This window comes from Panthera onca, chromosome E1 (genome assembly GCF_046562875.1).
Source record: "Panthera onca isolate mPanOnc1 chromosome E1, mPanOnc1 haplotype 2, whole genome shotgun sequence".
NCBI classification, from domain to species: Eukaryota; Metazoa; Chordata; class Mammalia; order Carnivora; family Felidae; genus Panthera; species Panthera onca.
The window spans coordinates 34,636,333-34,653,915 of NC_138352.1; the positions used below are offsets into that span (position 1 = coordinate 34,636,333).

General features: G+C 39.6%; 1 long non-coding RNA gene across 1 annotated transcript in view; it reads right to left on the bottom strand.

The window, feature by feature from the left end:
- Positions 1–1,406: 1,406 nt before the first annotated feature.
- LOC144614342 (uncharacterized) overlaps positions 1,407–17,583 on the bottom strand; it is a 32,450-nt gene continuing 16,273 nt past the window's right edge. Inside the window, exons 2-3 of the long non-coding RNA XR_013552050.2 lie at positions 4,992–5,155; positions 1,407–1,499 (exon numbers count right to left, since the gene is read on the bottom strand). This is a non-coding gene — a long non-coding RNA (uncharacterized LOC144614342). The remainder of the gene's footprint in view (positions 1,500–4,991; positions 5,156–17,583) is intronic.

Here is a 17,583-nt window from a genome sequence, read left to right on the forward strand (position 1 = left end):
ATGCTAAGTGAAATAAGTCAGAGAAAGACAAATACTGTATTCCCTCATTTATATGTGGAATCTAAAACAAACAAACAAAACAAAACTCATAGATATAAAATAAGTAAGTCCTTATTAGGTTGTGATGTGCAGCATGGTGACTACCATTAATAATGCTCTACTGTATACCAGAAAGTTGCTAAGAGAGTAGATCGCTTAAACATTCTCACCAGAAGAGGGGTGCCCGGGTGGCTCAGTCGGTTGAGCATCCGACTTCAGCTCAGGTCACGATCCCGTGGTCAGTGAGTTCGAGCCCCGTGTCGGGCTCTGGGCTGATGGCTCGGAGCCTGGAGCCTGTTTCCGATTCTGTGTCTCCCTCTCTCTCTCTGCCCCTCCCCCGTTCATGCTCTGTCTCTCTCTGTCTCAAAAATAAATAAACATTAAAAAAAAATTAAAAAAAAAAAACATTCTCACCAGAAGAAAAAGAATTGTAAGAATGTGTGATGGTGGATGTTAACCAGAGTTATTGTGATGATCACATTGCAATATAGACATATATTGAGTCATGTTGTGCACCTAAAATTAATGTCATATGTCAATTGTATCTCATTTTTAAAAAAGCAGGCAAAATAATATTTCCAGAAATACAATTAAGATCTTCAGGAATTAGGAGTCAGAATATTTGCCCACTTGCTATCCACTCCTTTCACTTAGTGGCTACTCCAAGCTATTTTAGTTTCTGGTCCCATGTTCTAGGTTGAACTTCAATTTCTACCCATTCTTCTGTTCAAACTTACTTCTTTTTTTTCTTTTTAACTTCTTTCTTTCTTTCTTCCTTAGAGAGCACGTGTGAGCAGGGGAGGGGCAGAGAGAGAGAGAGAGAGGGAAAGAGAGAGACTCTTAAGCAGGCTCTACACTGTCAGCACAGAGCCCAATGCAGGGCTCCATCCCATGAGGTGTGAGATCAGGACCTGAACTGAAATCAAGAGTCCCAGGCTTAATTGACTGAGCCACCCAGGCACCCCAGAGGGGCAGGGGTAGAGAGAATCTTAAGCAGGCTCTATGCTCAGCACAGAACCAGATGCAGGGCTCAATTCCACCACCCTGGGATCATGACCTGAGCCAAAATCAAGAGTTGGAAGTTCGACCGACTGAGCCACCCAGAACCCTTCCGGAGACATTTTGACTGTCGCAACTGGTGGGGTTGTATGTTACTGTTATCTAGTGGGTACAAGCCAAGGATGCTCCTAAACATTCTAGAATGTACAGGACGGCCCCCTGAAAGAAAGAATTATCCAGTCCCAAATGACAATAGTGCAGAGGTTGAGAAACCCTACAAATAACATCCTGTTATTATTACCTGTTTAAAGTGGCTTTATTTCATTGCCATGTTTATTTCCTTCACAGTACTTACCATAATATGAATTTATCTTATTTCTTTGTGTGTTAATTCTCTGCATGTTCCATTAAAACATGAGCTCCATGATGTCCAGATCCTCATTTGCTTTCATCACTGCTGACTAAATGAATGAATGAATTCCATGAACCTGTAACTACTCAGTTTCCCCAATAATTTAAAATTTTATTTTACAAATTAATCTAATTCATTACCAAAAAAACATCTACTTTTATTCATTAATTCAACCATTATTTTGTTCTGAGTACCAACTATGTGCCAAGTAAGAAGCTAGATGCTGGATCTATAATAGGGAATAAGACATGGCCCTTGGTCTTTTTTTTTTTTTTAATTTTTTTTAACGTTTATTTATTTTTGAGACAGAGAGAGACAGAGCATGAACAGGGGAGGGGCAGAGAGAGAGGGAGACACAGAATCTGAAACGGGCTGCAGGCTCTGAGCTGTCAGCACAGAGCCCGACTCGGGGCTCCAACTCACGGACCGTGAGATCATGACCTGAGCCGAAGTCGGATGCTTAACCGACTGAGCCACCCAGGAGCCCCGGCCCTTGGTCTTAAAGAACTTATAAGTCAAGCACTGGCTGGGGAGGGTTACATATAAGTAAAAAGTCCATTTATAGTTTGGGACTGTGGGGAATTAAGGAGAATATATGGTCTCTGCTCTCAACAGGCTTAATTTCTTCCAAGGGCGGGGCTGTGGAATGAAAGATACAGATGAAATAAACAACTACAGATATCAGAAAAGAACACAAACAAGAAAAGCAAGATCCATACCAGCTATGGAAATCAGAGAAGGCTTTGCGGAAGAGGTGTTATTTGATTTGAGACATATAAGACAGATGAGAGTCTGATAAAATAGAAGGAGGAAATGGAGAAAAGGGGAGAGGGCATTCCAGGCAGAGAGAATAGCATGAGCCAAGGCACAGAAGTGTGTGCGCCAGGAACAAGTAGACGTGCTTGGCTAAAGCACAGGAGACCAGTGAGAGCTAAGGCTGGAAAGGGAATCTGGGTCCAAACTGGGTCAATTGACTATGAATACAAATGACCCAGATCTTGCCCACATTTCCGCTATTTCAGAGCAGCATTTCCTTCATGCACACCGGGAAAGGGAAGCTTAGAGAAATCGGGTGACTCACAAGTCATTAGTAGACCTTTATTGTTTTGACTGTCAGGATTTGGGGGAGGTTCCTGGCTTACCATCCCTCCCAGGACCTTGGTATGATGACACATGTGAAGGGACAGAGCTCCTGATTTATAATAAGGACACTTCCTGTCTCAGTGTATAAACAATGTATTGCCAGATTGAATTTGGCAGGGGGGTAGATAAACAGGCTCAAAAACGAGTATTATTTTTCCTTTAATTCTGAGGTAAGATAGGAATGGGTGGACACTAATGAAGGAAGGATAAGGAAACAGGGGGGGACCAAATAATGGAAAGAATAGGTCAGTTTGTTTGAGAAACAAGCTATGCTGAAGTATTTATTTGCAAAATTCCAGTTGCCATAGCAATTGGATGCTGTTCTTCCCACTGTTCCTCCTTTTATCCTTTGCACGGCCTTCAAAGAAGTCATTTCCTAGGCGGATGTAGTCCTTGCCGTTTATCTTAAAGATTTGGGGTCATTTCTTGCCTCCTGCTTTCCCCTTTCCCTTTTAGCAGTCCAAATCCAGCCACTCGTCTGGGAAGAGCTGGATGGTACTGGCCATTTCAGGAGCAGGATCTTCAGTACAGAGGAGGTTTACTCAGCCAGATCCTAGTGGAAATGCCCAGCTGCTGCCTTCTGTAGCATCCCAGTGTATAAATAAGTGATAAGTATAGGGACTAAGTACAATGTGGCATGGCTTGAGAAACACACACACACACACACACACACACACACACACACACACACAACTTGCAGGTTAGAGACACTATAGTCAAAACTCTCTAAAACCCAAGGGTGCCTGGGTGGTTCAGTTGGTTAAGCGTCTGACTTCTGCTCAGGTCGAGCCCCACATTGGGCTCTGTGCTGACAGCTCAGAGCCTGAAGCCTGCTTCAGATTCTGTGTCTCCCTCTCTCTCTGCCCTTCCCCCTCTCGTGCTCTGTTTCTGTCTCTCTCTCAAAAATAAATAAACATTAAAAAAAAATTTAAAACAAAAGCAAAAACCACAACACTCTAAAACCCAGAGTAAGGGGTGCGTGGCTGGCTCAGTCTGAAGAGCATGCACGTGACTCTTGATCTTGGGGTTGTGAGTTCGAGCCCCATGTTGGGTGTAAACATTACTTAAGTAGATAAAACTTAAAAAATTGTTAAAAGAAATAAAATAAAATAAGACCCAGAAGAAGAATTATCCCTTATTGGAGGAAACAATAATGGTTATGAGTCACATTGTCTTATTCCCCTGGGTCCTCCCAACAACCCTGTGAACCAATTGTAGGTAGTATTTACTGAGTGCTTACTCTGTGCCGGACACTCTTCAGACTCTGTGTTATCTCATCTAAGCTATCCCAACAACCTTTGTTGCAGATGATTATCATTATTTCAAAATTGAAAAATAACATAGACTTAATTATTGGATACAGATAACATGCCAAGGTACTGGGTAAGCATTTGGCATGCATTTTCCTGTGGCAAAGTGGTTCTATATTTTACTGAGGATCAAGGAGGTTAAATAGCTTGCCCTAGTCTATATAGGGCAGAATGGGAAGAAGCAAGATTCAAAGCTAGGCTTTCTTATTCCAAAGCCCATGAGCTTAAGCTCTCCAAAAATAGAAATGGAAGTTCAGAGAGTTTAAAAGTCTTGCCCAAGTTTACACAGCCAGCAAGTCTCAGACTGAATCCAGGTTGATTCCACAGTTGAAATGCTGACATTTCACAATAAGGAAGATAATAGCAAATAATTCAGTTCTTTCGTTTGAAGCTAACTCTGAGAGCAGAGCCATCTAACTGGATTTGATTCCACTATAGTCTTTAAATATAGCTCCCTCTGGGGCACCTGGATGGCTCAGTCAGTTAAGCGTCCACTTTGGCTCAGGTCATGATCTCACAGTCTGTGAGTTTGAGCCCCGTGTCAGGATCTGTGCTGACAGCTCAGAGCCTGGAGTGGAGCCTGCTTTGGATTCTGTGTCTGCCTCTCGTTCTCTGCCCCTCCCCCACTCGCACTCTTTGTCTCTCTCTGTCTCAAGAATAAACATTTAGTAAATAAATAAATAAATAAATAAATAAATAAATAAATAAAGTTCCCTTAGAAGTTAGTTGGTGAATCACTAGCCAGACTTTTTGGTATCTGGCTACTAAACTGTAAACTTTCGGGGCAAATGCTTCCTATTCTAAAGGTGTTTACCAACTATTTAGGGGAAATAGACTTTAAAAAGGAGAGAAGGAAAGGAGGAAGGGAGGGAGGCAGACAGGCAGATAGGAAGAGAAGAAAGAAGCAAGGGAATAAAAATAATAGTATAGGAGGCAAGATACAGTATTTTTATCTTTAACTTCTGGAACTAGTGAAGATCGACTTTTACTATGTACATTTTGTAAAATGAGACCAGGATGGATTTTGGTACTAACTGGTGAGTGTTCAAACTCAGTGCTTTTCAAATTTTAATGTACAGATGAATCACCTGGAGGATCCTGTTAAACGCAGATGCTGACTGAGTCCTCTAGGGCAGGGTTGCGATTCTGTGTTTAGAAGACGCTGATGCAACTGTTTGTGGGTCACACTGAGCAGCAAGGCTCTAGCTTAAGTGGTATGATTTATTTTCATGTAAAAATGATGAACATAAATCTGTAGAAGAGAAAAAAACCGAATTCACATTAAACTGTATTTATACTTACCTTATTACTTAATGATTGCCATGAGGATCTGCTTCCTCCAAAATAAAATTTCCACTGGCCTGTCAGAGCATCCAACATTTTTCACTATAGTTCTCCTTTGGGTTAAAATATGTCTCTTAAAAGTTTTATTCAAAGGCAAACATATGGGGGTCCCTGGGTGGCTCCATTGGTGGAGTGTGTGACTCTTGATCTTGGGGTTGTGGGTTTGAGCCCCACATTGGGTGTAGAGATTACTTAAACAATCAAATCTTAGAGGCACCTGGGTGGCTCAGTCAGTTGAGTGTCCAACTCTTGATTTCGACTCAGGTCATGATTCCAGGTTTGTGGGATCCAGCCCTGTGTCGGGCTCCATGCTGAGCATGAATTGGGATTCTCTCTCTCTCTCTCCCTCTACCTCTCTCCCTGGCTTGCGGGTGCACACGAGCTCTCTCTCTCTCAAAAATAATAAGTAAACTTAAAAAAAAATCTAAAAAAAAAAAAAAAAAAAAAGGCAAACGTGCCTCCCTGACTGTCTTCTTGCTTGCCTTCCTGTCCTCCTGACTCCCTCTCTTCCTAAATAATCCAGTCCAAAAGCCATTTGGTGGCACTGAGCAAAGCAGGTGTCCACATAAAGGGCAGTGTCAACTGGGTGAACATTGTTGCAGTGGGAGTGGGGTGGGGAGAGTGTTTGCCTGGGGAGGAGGCATCATGGATATGGGTGATTAGCCACTTTGCAAAATGAGGGAGAATTAATTCAATAAGTAAATATCGAGGATATTTCACTGTGGGAGTCACAGATACAGAAAGGGAGAAAACTAGAATGGCCCTCTAATATTATATTAGAATTGGACTTACAGTGTGAACTCAAGGTTTAACGTGTATAGAAACGGACATAAAAACAAATATTATAGATGCAAATGTCTGTGTATGTACATACACATATATGTACATAATATATACATGTAAAAAATATTATATATTGTACACAACATAAATTCTATACATATATATGTATAAACAACCATTAGCTTCTAGAGGGTCTGGGAACAGCAAAAACCCAATAGCAATGAGCACACAGTACCCATATCTTGGTTTCTAAATAATACTCTCTGTTAAAAGATATCAGGGATGCTGGGAGAAATAGCTTATTCCAAGGCTGGGATATGGGAAATATAAAATAAGCTTGGAACATCTTACTCTGGCAAAAAAAAAAAAAAAGTACTAAAAAAAATGATAGGGTATGTCAAAAGGACACAGAAATCAGCTCAAAGGGACTAAATAAATAAAACAAATAACGACAATAATGTATTATACAGAAATCTATAAGTCCATATTGATATAAATAAATAGATGAATAAACAAACCGGAGGACTAGAAAGATTTTCTTTACACTCAAGTGCTAACTAATAACCACAGAAAGAAGACTAGAATGAGAAAATCACCATTTGGCAACCATTGTAGCCATAGTTAATTCAGCCAGGAAACATCGTGAATACTAAAATTAATGGGTGAAAATTTCATGAGGAACAGAATTTTCACATAGTCTCAAAATACTTTCCCATAAAATACTTAATTACAAAGTGAAAAAGAGAAACTCTAGGGTGGAGAAACCTGGCAGATACAACATTAATCAAGTGATCAAAGTTACCATCACCAGTAATGGCACAAATTGAAATTGTGTACCATTTGATAGGATGCGATGAGAAAAATACAATGTTACTTCTGTGAAAATTCTACCAGAAATGCACTACCTGAATCTAATTTTTTAATTGTTTATTTATTTTGAGAGACAGAGAGCGTGAGCAGAGGATGGAGGGACAGAGAGACACAGAATCCAAAACAGGCTCCAGGCTCTGAGTTGACAGCACAGAGCCTGTTGCGGGGCTCAAATCTATGAACTGTGAGAGCATGACCTGAGCCAAAGTTGGATGCTTAACTAACTGAGCCACCCAGGTATCCCTGCCTTACTTGAATCTAATCATTAGGAAACATCAGTCAAACCCAACTTAAGAGGCGGTCTACAAAATCATTGGCCAACAGTCTTCAAACGTGTAAGATATTAAAAGTCAAGGAAAGATTAAAGAACTACTATTCCAGATTAAAGGTCACAACTAAATGCAACATAAAACCTTAGATCTAATCCGTAGCTACAAAGGACCTTATTGGGACAATATGAATAGATTCTGAGTATTAGGTGGCAGTCACGTATCAGTTTTGATGATGGATTGTAGTTATGTAGGAGAACATCCATGTTTGTAGGAATTACATTCTAAAGTATTTGTGGATAATGGGACATCATGTTGGCAACTTTCACCCAAATGGATTGGGGTGGGGGAGGAGTTATTCATATTATTCTTACCAAAAAAAAAAAGTATACTTAGGATGTTGAAGTGACTTATTAAAGAGCTCTATTATCAATTAACAACACCTAAGTATACAGGATATTACTATCCAAACAGTATATTTTCTGGCTCTAGCCTACGGGTGTGATGACATTAAATAATCACTATTTAGTAGTGTGGTTGACCCTGTTTGTTGCCTTCCCAACTGCTGCTCCCTTCTATTTTTTATTGCTAACAGAACTCCAACTTTACTGAGATATGGACACCTCGGTCCTTCCTATCTCCAGGAGGTGAATTTTTATTTGGTCTAAGCCAATCATGGTTTAGGCATGGGCATGTAATATAATTCTAATCAATGATGCATGAAACAGGTATTTTGGGGTGAGAGACAGACCCTTAGGGAAAGATACAGACATACAGAATGAAAAGTTTCTTTTGATGCGGCCATGTCAACATGTGATACCCTAGAACTGCAGCAGCCATCACACAACCATGAGGAGATAACCCTGAGGATAAAAGCCAACACACTAAAGATGACAGAGAGGGAAGGGAGAAAAAAACAAAAAAAAACCCATCAAACCTCCTATATCCATGATAATGTCATCTGCTGCTAAATTAAACATCTTAGTAACTACACTATCTCCTGTCTATTATGTGAGATAATAACTTTTCTTATTTATTTAATTTTATTATTATTATCATTATCATTATTATTTTAAGTAAACTCCAACTCCTAACGTAGGGCTTGAACTCAAGGTTCTGAGATCAAGAGTTGCACGCTTGGGGCGCCTGGGTGGCTCAGTCGGTTGAGTGACGGACTTCGGCTCAGGTCATGATGTCACAGTTTGTGAGTTCAAGCCCCGAGTCGGGCTCTGTGCTAACAGCTCAGAGCCTGGAGCCTGCTTCTGATTCTGTGTCTCCCTCTCTCTCTGTCCCTCCCCTGCTCATGCTCTGTCTCTCTCTCTGTCTCAGAAATAAACATTACAAAAAAATTAAAAAAAAAAAAAAAAAAAAAAAAAAGAGTTGCATGCTTTACTGACTGAGCCAGCCAGGCGCCCCTAAATTTTCCTTACTTAAATCATTTGAGCTGGAGTTTTCTGTTGCTTGCAACCAAAAGCAGCTTAATTGAGAAAGACAGCCCAGAGGAACTTTTAGTCCCCAGATTTTCCAAGATAGACCTCGTTGCCCTCTGGCTAGGTAAACTAACATGTACCCCATTCCCACAAATTTGAATGGAGTTTGAACTCATGGAAAAAGACAGTTACCTGAACACTTATGTAGCTCACACATGAAACCTGACGTCCTGTTTCTGAAAACCTAATGGCGTTGCACTGGCTGGAATATAAGCCTTTGATTTAACACTTCCCACAATCTGGACTGTTTTGCTTACTAGACAACAAAATTTTCTGTAAAGATTTATATGGAACATTCCATCCTTTAGCATATTCCCAATGATATATGCTATTGTTTATTCTTTCTCATCCCTTAATCTGTTGATAAAATTTTATGTAAGGGTCAGAAATTAAAATTCTGTAAAAATCTCTGTTAACTGCATACTAAATAGATTCTCATTGAATAAGCACATCTTTCTCTTACCCTTCCTTTGTAGTCATATACTATGAGTGCTTGAATAAGTTTTGTGTTTCTGTCTTATTTTTTTTAATAATCTTCACTTGTTTTTTTAAAAAAAATGTTTACGTTTAGGGGTGCCTGGGTGGCTCAGTTTGTTGAGCACTGACTTCAGCCTACGTCATGATCTTGCAGTCCATGAGTTCGAGCCCCACATCAAGCTCTGTGTTGTCAGCTCAGAGCCTGGAGCCTGCTTCAGATTCTATGCCTCCCCCTCTCTCTGTCCCTCCCCTGTTCATGCTCTGTCTCTCTCTGTATCTCAAAAATAAATAAATGTTAAAAAATGTTTTTAAATAAAATAAAATAGGGGCGCCTGGGTGGCTCAGTCAGTTAAGCGTCCGGCTTCAGCTCAGGTCACGATCTCGTGGTCCGTGAGTTCGAGCCCCGCGTCGGGCTCTGTGCTGATGGCTCAGAGCCTGGAGCCTGCTTCAGATTCTGTGTCTCCCTCTCTCTCTGCCCCTCCCCTGCTCATGCTCTGTCTCTCCCTGTGTCAAAAATAAATAAACGTTAAAAAAAATTAAAAAAAATAAATTAAATAAAAAAAATTTTTAGTTGATTTCTTTATTTTGAAAAAGACAGAGAAAGCATGAGCAGGGGAGGTGCAGAGTGAGAGGGAGAGAGAGAGAGACTCCCAAGCAGGTTCTCCACTGTCAGCGCAGAGCTGGATGCAGGGCTCAAACCCATAAAACCATGAGATCATGACCTGAGCCGAAATCAAGAGTTGGACGCTCAACCAACTGAGCCCCCCAAGTGCCCCTAATATTTACTTGTTTTATCAGATTTTTCCCAATGTTCAATTTCTGTCTTTTTGTTGCTCTTTTGGTCATGTGCTCTTTCTTGGATTTAGAATAATATGGTGGTTAAAAGCTTGAGATAGGCTTTTCTTATTTGCTGTATGATCTTAAAGAAGTTACATAACTCTTCTGGGCCTCAATTTTCAAATCCATCATATAGGGATTCAGACAGCTCCTACCTCGCAGGGTGATTATTAGAATCAAGTGAGAAAATGAATAGAAAGATCTTTGTAAGAACACCTACGATTTCATTTGGTAACTCATTAAATAATAGGAATGTAGTACTAAGGTATCACCTATACATCACCTTACATAACTTTCTGTAGGATTTTACTATTACAATTTGTTTAACTGTTTCCCTATTAATAGACTTCAGGAGATAATAGTGGTTGGAAGCATTTGGCTTTGGAGTTGAGCAGAACTGTTGAATCCTATATTTACCGCTATTTATTTATTTATTTATTTATTTAAGATTTTATTTTAGGTAATCTCTATACCCAACATGGGGCTTGAACTCACAACCCTGAGATCAGAGTTGCATGCTCCACTGACTGAGCCAGCCAGGCACCCCTAACACTTTTTATTCGAATGATCTTGGGAAAGTGACTTCACCTCTCTGATCTTCAGTTTCTTCATCTGAATAATGAAAATCATAAACCTACAGTTGATCCACATTATTTATAGATTCTGTATTTGTAAATTTGCCTGGTTGCTAAAACTTCTTTGTAATTCCCAAATCAGTACTTGTGGTGCTTTTGTGCCTCTTTGTGGACACGTGCAGAACAGTGAAAATTTATTTTTTATTTATTTTTAATTAAAAAAATGTATTTATTTTTGAGAGAGAGAGAGAGAAAGGGAAGGGGAAGGGCAGAGAGAATACCAAGCAGGCTCTGTGCTGTCAATGTGGGGCTTGAACTTACAAACTGAGAGATCCTGATTTGAGCTGAAATCAAGAGTCAAATGATTAACTGACTGAGCCACCCAGTCGTTCCCAGGGCAGTGAAAATTTTGAGTTGTCCACCTTGCAAGTTCCCAGCTTGAGATCTGCCTTCTCGCTTCAGCTCTCACACTGTAAACATGTGTCCTTTTTGTGGTCTAAATAGTGTGGTCTAACACTAAATAGTGTCACATTTTTTTGCATTTTATGCTTTCTGTTGATTTCACCAATTAGATGGCCTCCAAGCATATTGGGGAAGTGCTGTCTACTGTTCCCAAGTACAAAAAGGCTGCCAAGGAGACGATGGAGAAAATACACATATTGGATAAGCTTCATTCAGGCGTGAATTATAGTGCTGTTGGTTAGGATTGCAATGTTAAGGGGTCAGTATATATTAAATATGGTATCTTTAAACAGAAACACACATAAAACGAAGTTATGTATTGTTGATCAGCTGAAAAAATATTATGACCACAGGTTCACAGGAACCTAATCTGGTATCTGCCTTAGTAGCAATGGTTTCCACATTATAGAATAACTACTGTAAATAATAAGAATTGTTATTTATAATAACTATATAATTAAATAATGAGACTGGATTCCATAAGGCTGTTACGGCAAGGCTTAACTGAACTATTGCGTGCAAGCGTTCAGCATTATGCCTGGCACATGGAAGTTAGGACAAGTGTAAGATAGAGGGGAAGACTTTGGATAGATTTTTGTCATTTTGATTGTGACACGTATCTAAGTACCACGTGGTTAAAAGCAGGAATATATTTGAGTGAAAACCATGAAGATCTAGAAATTTCACAATGAAACTCTCAGGCTAAGCCACCGGATTCCCCTTAAGGTTCAAACAGACCATTTCCTTGTAAACAACAGTTTACTTTTACAAAAATAGATGACCTAGCTCATGATCATAATTAGCCTTCTGGAATTGAATGACAATTGCAAATGAGTGACTATTGTTCCTTCTTCTCACTTTCCTAAACTGCTGGAGAGTTCCTACTCCTTTTTCTCAGAATGGGCATTTTAAGAGTGAAAATGCCACATTTTGTTGATGATTCCATTATAAATACGCTTAAGTAATACAATAAAAAGGGCAAGTATTTCACAGATGCAATATATTGCACTTTCACAAGAAGCTCCAGAAGGAAACTCATAATTCTCATTTCAAGGATGTCGAAACAAGGCTCAGCAATAAAGTTGAGCAGCTAAGTGACAGATCTGAGTAAGACCTGTGCCTCGTATCCTGCACTGTGCTCTGCAATTACTGAGATTAGAAACAGTGGAGCCTGGACATGCCTTTCCGTAAGAGATTGCACTGATCCTCTCTCAATTACCCCAAGGCTCCAAACTTTTTTTTCCCTACCTTATGGGCTCTGCATATGCCATTTTCTTTTCCTGGAACACTCTTCCCCATCCTTTCCCCTAACTCTTACTCATCTTCTGGGTTCCGGCTGAAATGTCACTTACTCAGAGAGGTCATGTTGAACCCCTCCCTTCTCCTACCCTAAAATATCCCCTCCCCCAATTATCTTTCATAATATTCTGTACTCTTCTCTGTAATCCTCATCACAATTTGCAATTATATGTCCATTTGTATAAGTATTTGTCTTCTCTACTAGGCTCTTGGCCCTATGCAAGCAGGGACCCCGTTCTCCACTGCAAATCCACTCCCTAGTACAGTGCCACATGTATAACAATAGGCTCAGAAATAAATATTAACTGAAAGACTAAATGAATGAATGAAATGTGTTTCACACACTACCTGGTAAAGATCACTTGGAGTGGAAATGGATGTTACTAATAACACTTTAATGATTGGTGGTGGGCTTCAACATTCTCTACTCTCCCTGCCCCCCAAACCTCTACCCTCACCGTCAAGTAGTATTTGTCTAGTACATCTTAATCTCCTAGGGCCAGACCTAGTCTCTGTAAATTTGGAGATTGGTGTTTGGAACAGATACACATACCAGGACTGATTCAATTTGTAGGATTTTAGGCTTAAAAATCCTTTCTGAAATAAAGTTCGATTTCATATTATTTTGGAGTAACTCCAGGCATTCACCATTCAATGTGAATAATTCAATATTATTCTGGAGTAACTCCAAGGCATTCACCATTCAGAGAAAAAGACATTTGTTTTGTTTTGCTAAAACTGAACTCAGACTATTTGAGAGACACTGCTGCATTTACAGATAATTTTGTGCATTTTAGGTATCTAAGAATGGATATTGCTTTTGGATGGTTATAATATATTCTTTCTATTTGTACTGATACCCTACAAACTTTTTATTATATATTTTAATTATAAATAATAACTTTTTTCTAATTGCAAAAGCAAGCATATTCTCTGTAGAAATTTTGGAAAATGCAGAAAAGCAGGAAGAGGAAATAAAAAGTATAAAGAAACAAATAAAAATCACCCCAAATTCTACCACCTAGAGATAACCATTGTTAACATGACACACACAGATATTATATATGACTTATTATACATAACATATAAACACATTATATAAACTATATATTAGTGTACATATGCAATATATGTACATACATACATGTATAATCTGTATACTGTATAATCTCTGTCTCTATATAATACACACACACATGTATATATTAGTTATCATTTACTGAGTATGTCAGTTACTTTGATTTCCTTTTTATACATTTATCTCTTGTAATCTTCTCAGTAGTTCTCCAAGAAGATACTATCATTCTCACTTTACAGGTGAGTAAATTGAGGATGAGAGTTAATTGTTGGCCTAAGGTCATCAGTTAGTAAATAGTAGATCTGAGACACAAATCTAGATCCAATTCTAAAGTCTATAATCAACCATTATGCTGCAGGACTGCCTGTCCATTTCTATATCTTCAATTAAATTGGAATTACTGTAGAAATAATGTTGATCTTGCTTTTTGTTATATTTTGTATAACATTCCATATACTTTGCTAACCTAATTTTTATTTATTTATTTTTTAATGTTTATTCATTTATTTTTAAATTTTTATTCATATTTGAGAGAGAGAGGGAGGGAGAGCACTAGCAGGGGAGGGGCAGAGAGAGAGGGAGACACAGAATCCAAAGCAGGCTCCAGGTTCTGAGCTGTCAGCTCGAACTCGGGAAAGGTGAGATCATGACCTGAGCCAAAGTCAGATGCCTAACTGACTGAGCCACCTAGGTACCCCTTTACTAACCTAATTTTAATGGCTTTATGATATTCCAGAAGATTACTGAAATAATAAGTGAATAAATGAAATACTGTTTATCATAAACAGTCAAGGATAGATTGGATAAATACTCTGATGTTTTAGAATTTTTCTGTCATCTTATTTTCTTTAAAAAAAATATTTTTTAATGTTTATTTATTTTTGAGAGAGAGAGAGAGAGACAGAGAGAGACAGAGAGTGAGCAGTGGAGGGGCAGAGAGAGTGGGAGACACAGAATCTGAAACAGGCTCCAGGCTCTGAGCTGTCAGCTCAGAGCCCGATGCGGGTCTCGAACTCACAAACTGTGAGATCATGACCTGAGCTGAAGTCAGACGCTTAACTGACTGAGCTACCCAGGCGCCCCTCATCTTATTTTCTTAATCTTTTTTTTTTCATATTCTGCATAATTTTCTCTTTTTCTTGTCTCTTACTGTCTGGACTATGTATTCTTTGCTTTTTATTTTATTTTTTAATTTTTAATTTTTTAGAAGTGTATTTATTTTGAGGGGGAGGGGCAGAGAGAGAAGGAGAGAGACAACAAGCCCAAGTCAGCTTCACACCTCCACACTGTCAGCACAGAGCCCTGTGGAAGGGCTCCATCCCACAAACTGCGAGATCATGACTTGAGCCGAAATCGAGAGTTGAGCGCTTAACTGACCGAGCCACCCAGGTGCCCCTCTTTGCTTTTTAAAGTCTGTTTAATGATTTGGAAGTTATATATCCTGTTTTTATTCTAAAATTATCTACACTTATTTTTACTTTATTATTATTTTTTTGCCTACCTTTAAATTAAAGAAAACTACCTCTTTTCAATATCACAGTGAAATCACAGTTCTTGATTTCTCCAGTGTAAGATGCAGTACTTAGCACACTTTATTCCCCCTCATTCTTTTTTTTATTAAATTTTTTAAATCTTTATTTATTCTTGAGAGAGAGAGAGAGACAGAGCACAGCAGGGGAGGAACAGAGAGAGGGAGACACAGAATCTGAAGCAGGCTCCAGGCTGTGAGCTGTCAGCACAAAGCCCGACACGGGCCTCGAACTCACAAACCGTGAGATCACAACCTGATCTGAATGAAATTGGACGCCCAACCGACTGAGCCACCCAGGTGCATCCCCCCGATTCTTTTTCTTTCTTTCTTTCTTTCTTTCTTCCCTCCCTTCCTCCCTCCCTCCCCTCTTCCTTCCTTCCTTCCTTCCTTTCTTTCTTTCTTTCTTTCTTTCTTTCTTTCTTTCTTTCTTTCTTTCTTTCTTTCTGTAAGGTCTATGCCCAACATGGGGCTTGAACTCCTGATCCCGAGATCAGACATCTCATGCTTTACTGACTGAGACAGCCAGGTGTCCTCCCCTCATTCTTTACCTCCCACTCTCCACCTCTCCCAGCTTGATTTTAGTGCAATCTGGCCCTTTCTACCTTGATTATTCTTCTTGGAAAAACAAATTTCTTTTTTCTTATATTCTGTATTTTCTCTCATTTTAGACACTCAAAGATCTTTTTTTTTTAATTTTTTAATGTTTATTTCTGAGAGAGAGAGACAGAGCACGAGGAGGGGAGGGGCAGAGGGAAAGGTGACAGAATCCAAAGCAGGCTCCAGGTTCTGAACTGTCAGCACAGAGTCCAATGAAGAGCTCGAACTCACAGATCATGACCTGAACCAAAGTCAGACGCCCAACCAACTGAGCCACGCAGACGCCCCTGACACTCAAAGATCTTTTAAGCATAAGTCCTTTCATGCCATGACTTTCTTCTCTTTTCTTGAGTTCTAATTCAGCAGTATGTGTTTGAGCCATTTTTTCTTTCAGAACAGATAATCTGGGTGGTTTAATTTTTGAGACTTTAAGCCCAAGCACTTATTTTTGAGGCTCTCACAACTGCATGACAACTTGGCTAAGTCTACACTTAATTCTTAAATTATAAACATTTACCCTGAGAATTCTGTGGGATATGCTTTGACTTGTGTCCTACAGCGTTGCAGAATTCTGAGGCCAGCTTGAGTTCAGTTCCTTTAGAGATAAACTGTTTTGTTTTTGTTTTTCCCTGGCTGGATTCTTGAAGGCTTTTTTCTTTATCCTTGAAATATTTAATAATGTCACCTGGTTAGTCTAGATGTTGGTTTCTTTTCATTCATTTTACCAGCAGGCTTAAGTCTGGGGACAATTATTTAATTATTGTTTCTATTCCTACCCTGTTTCCCCCTTCTGAGATTCTTTTTTTTTTTTTTTTAGATCTTTTTTTAATGTAATCTCTACCCTCCATGTGGGGCTTGAACTCATGACCCCAAGGTCAAGAATCGCATGCTCCACCGAATGAGCCAGCCAGCATCCCCCCACACCTCCCCTCCACCAGATTCCTAATGTAATCAGTCAGCTTATTCAACAAAGATTTATTGAGCAACTACTTAATGGTAGGCACTATTTTCTTTTCTTTTTTTTTAATTTTCTTAAATGCTTTTTTATTTATTTTTGAGAGAGAGAGACAGAGCGTGAGCAGGGGAGGGGCAGAGAGAGACAGAAACACAGAATCTGTGCTGACAGTTCACAGCCTGAAGCAGGGATTGAACTCGTGAACTGCAAGATCATGACCTGAGCTGAAGTCGGCCGCTTAATCCACTGAGCCACCCAGGCACCCCTAGACACAATTTTCAGTAGTGGGGAAATATTATTAGGGAATGCAAATGCTTACATTTTTGTTGATTGGATTTCCTGAATCTGCTCTATATATTACCCACTTTTGTTCTGATTTTTCTTTTTTTTAAAAAAAAAATTGTTTTTAACATTTATTTATTATTGAGAGACAGAGAAAGACAGAGCATGAGCATGGGAGGGGCAGAGAGAGGAGGAGACACAGAATCCGAAGCAGGCTCCAGGCTCTGAGCTGTAACACAGAGCCCGATGCGGGGCTCGAACTCACAAACCGCGAGATCATGACCCACGCCAAAGGCAGGTGCTTAACTGACTGAGCCACCCAGGCGTCCCTGTTCTGTTTTTTCAAGGGGACCTCATACTTTGAGCTGTGGCATCTTTGTATATGTGTTTTTTAAGTAAACTGTGCCCCCAGTGTGGGGCTTGAACTCACGACCCTGATATCAAAGTCACATGCTCTACCAACTGACCCAGCCAGGCACCCCAAACTGAGACATCTTTGAATAGTCCTTTGGTTTTTCTCCATTTGCTCATCTTAACATAGAGAGGTCTATGTGTGTCTAGCTTTGGTTAATATTTAAGTAGGAATTGCAGTGGGTTCAGTTAGAGATTGAAATGGGTCTGAGCGTAAGGCTTGACTGTCTCTCCCCCTGCCCTCACCTGGCCTTCAATCCTAAATAAGGGAATGCTCATGGACTTCTATTGGGGTGATAATACATTTTACAGAAGTGGAATCTTGAACTGGCCCTTCCTTGTAATTGAGTCTTTTTATATTCTAACTAGCAGAAGTTCCTCAAAGTTTTTGGCACGTGGAAGACTTTTCTTCTATGTTTA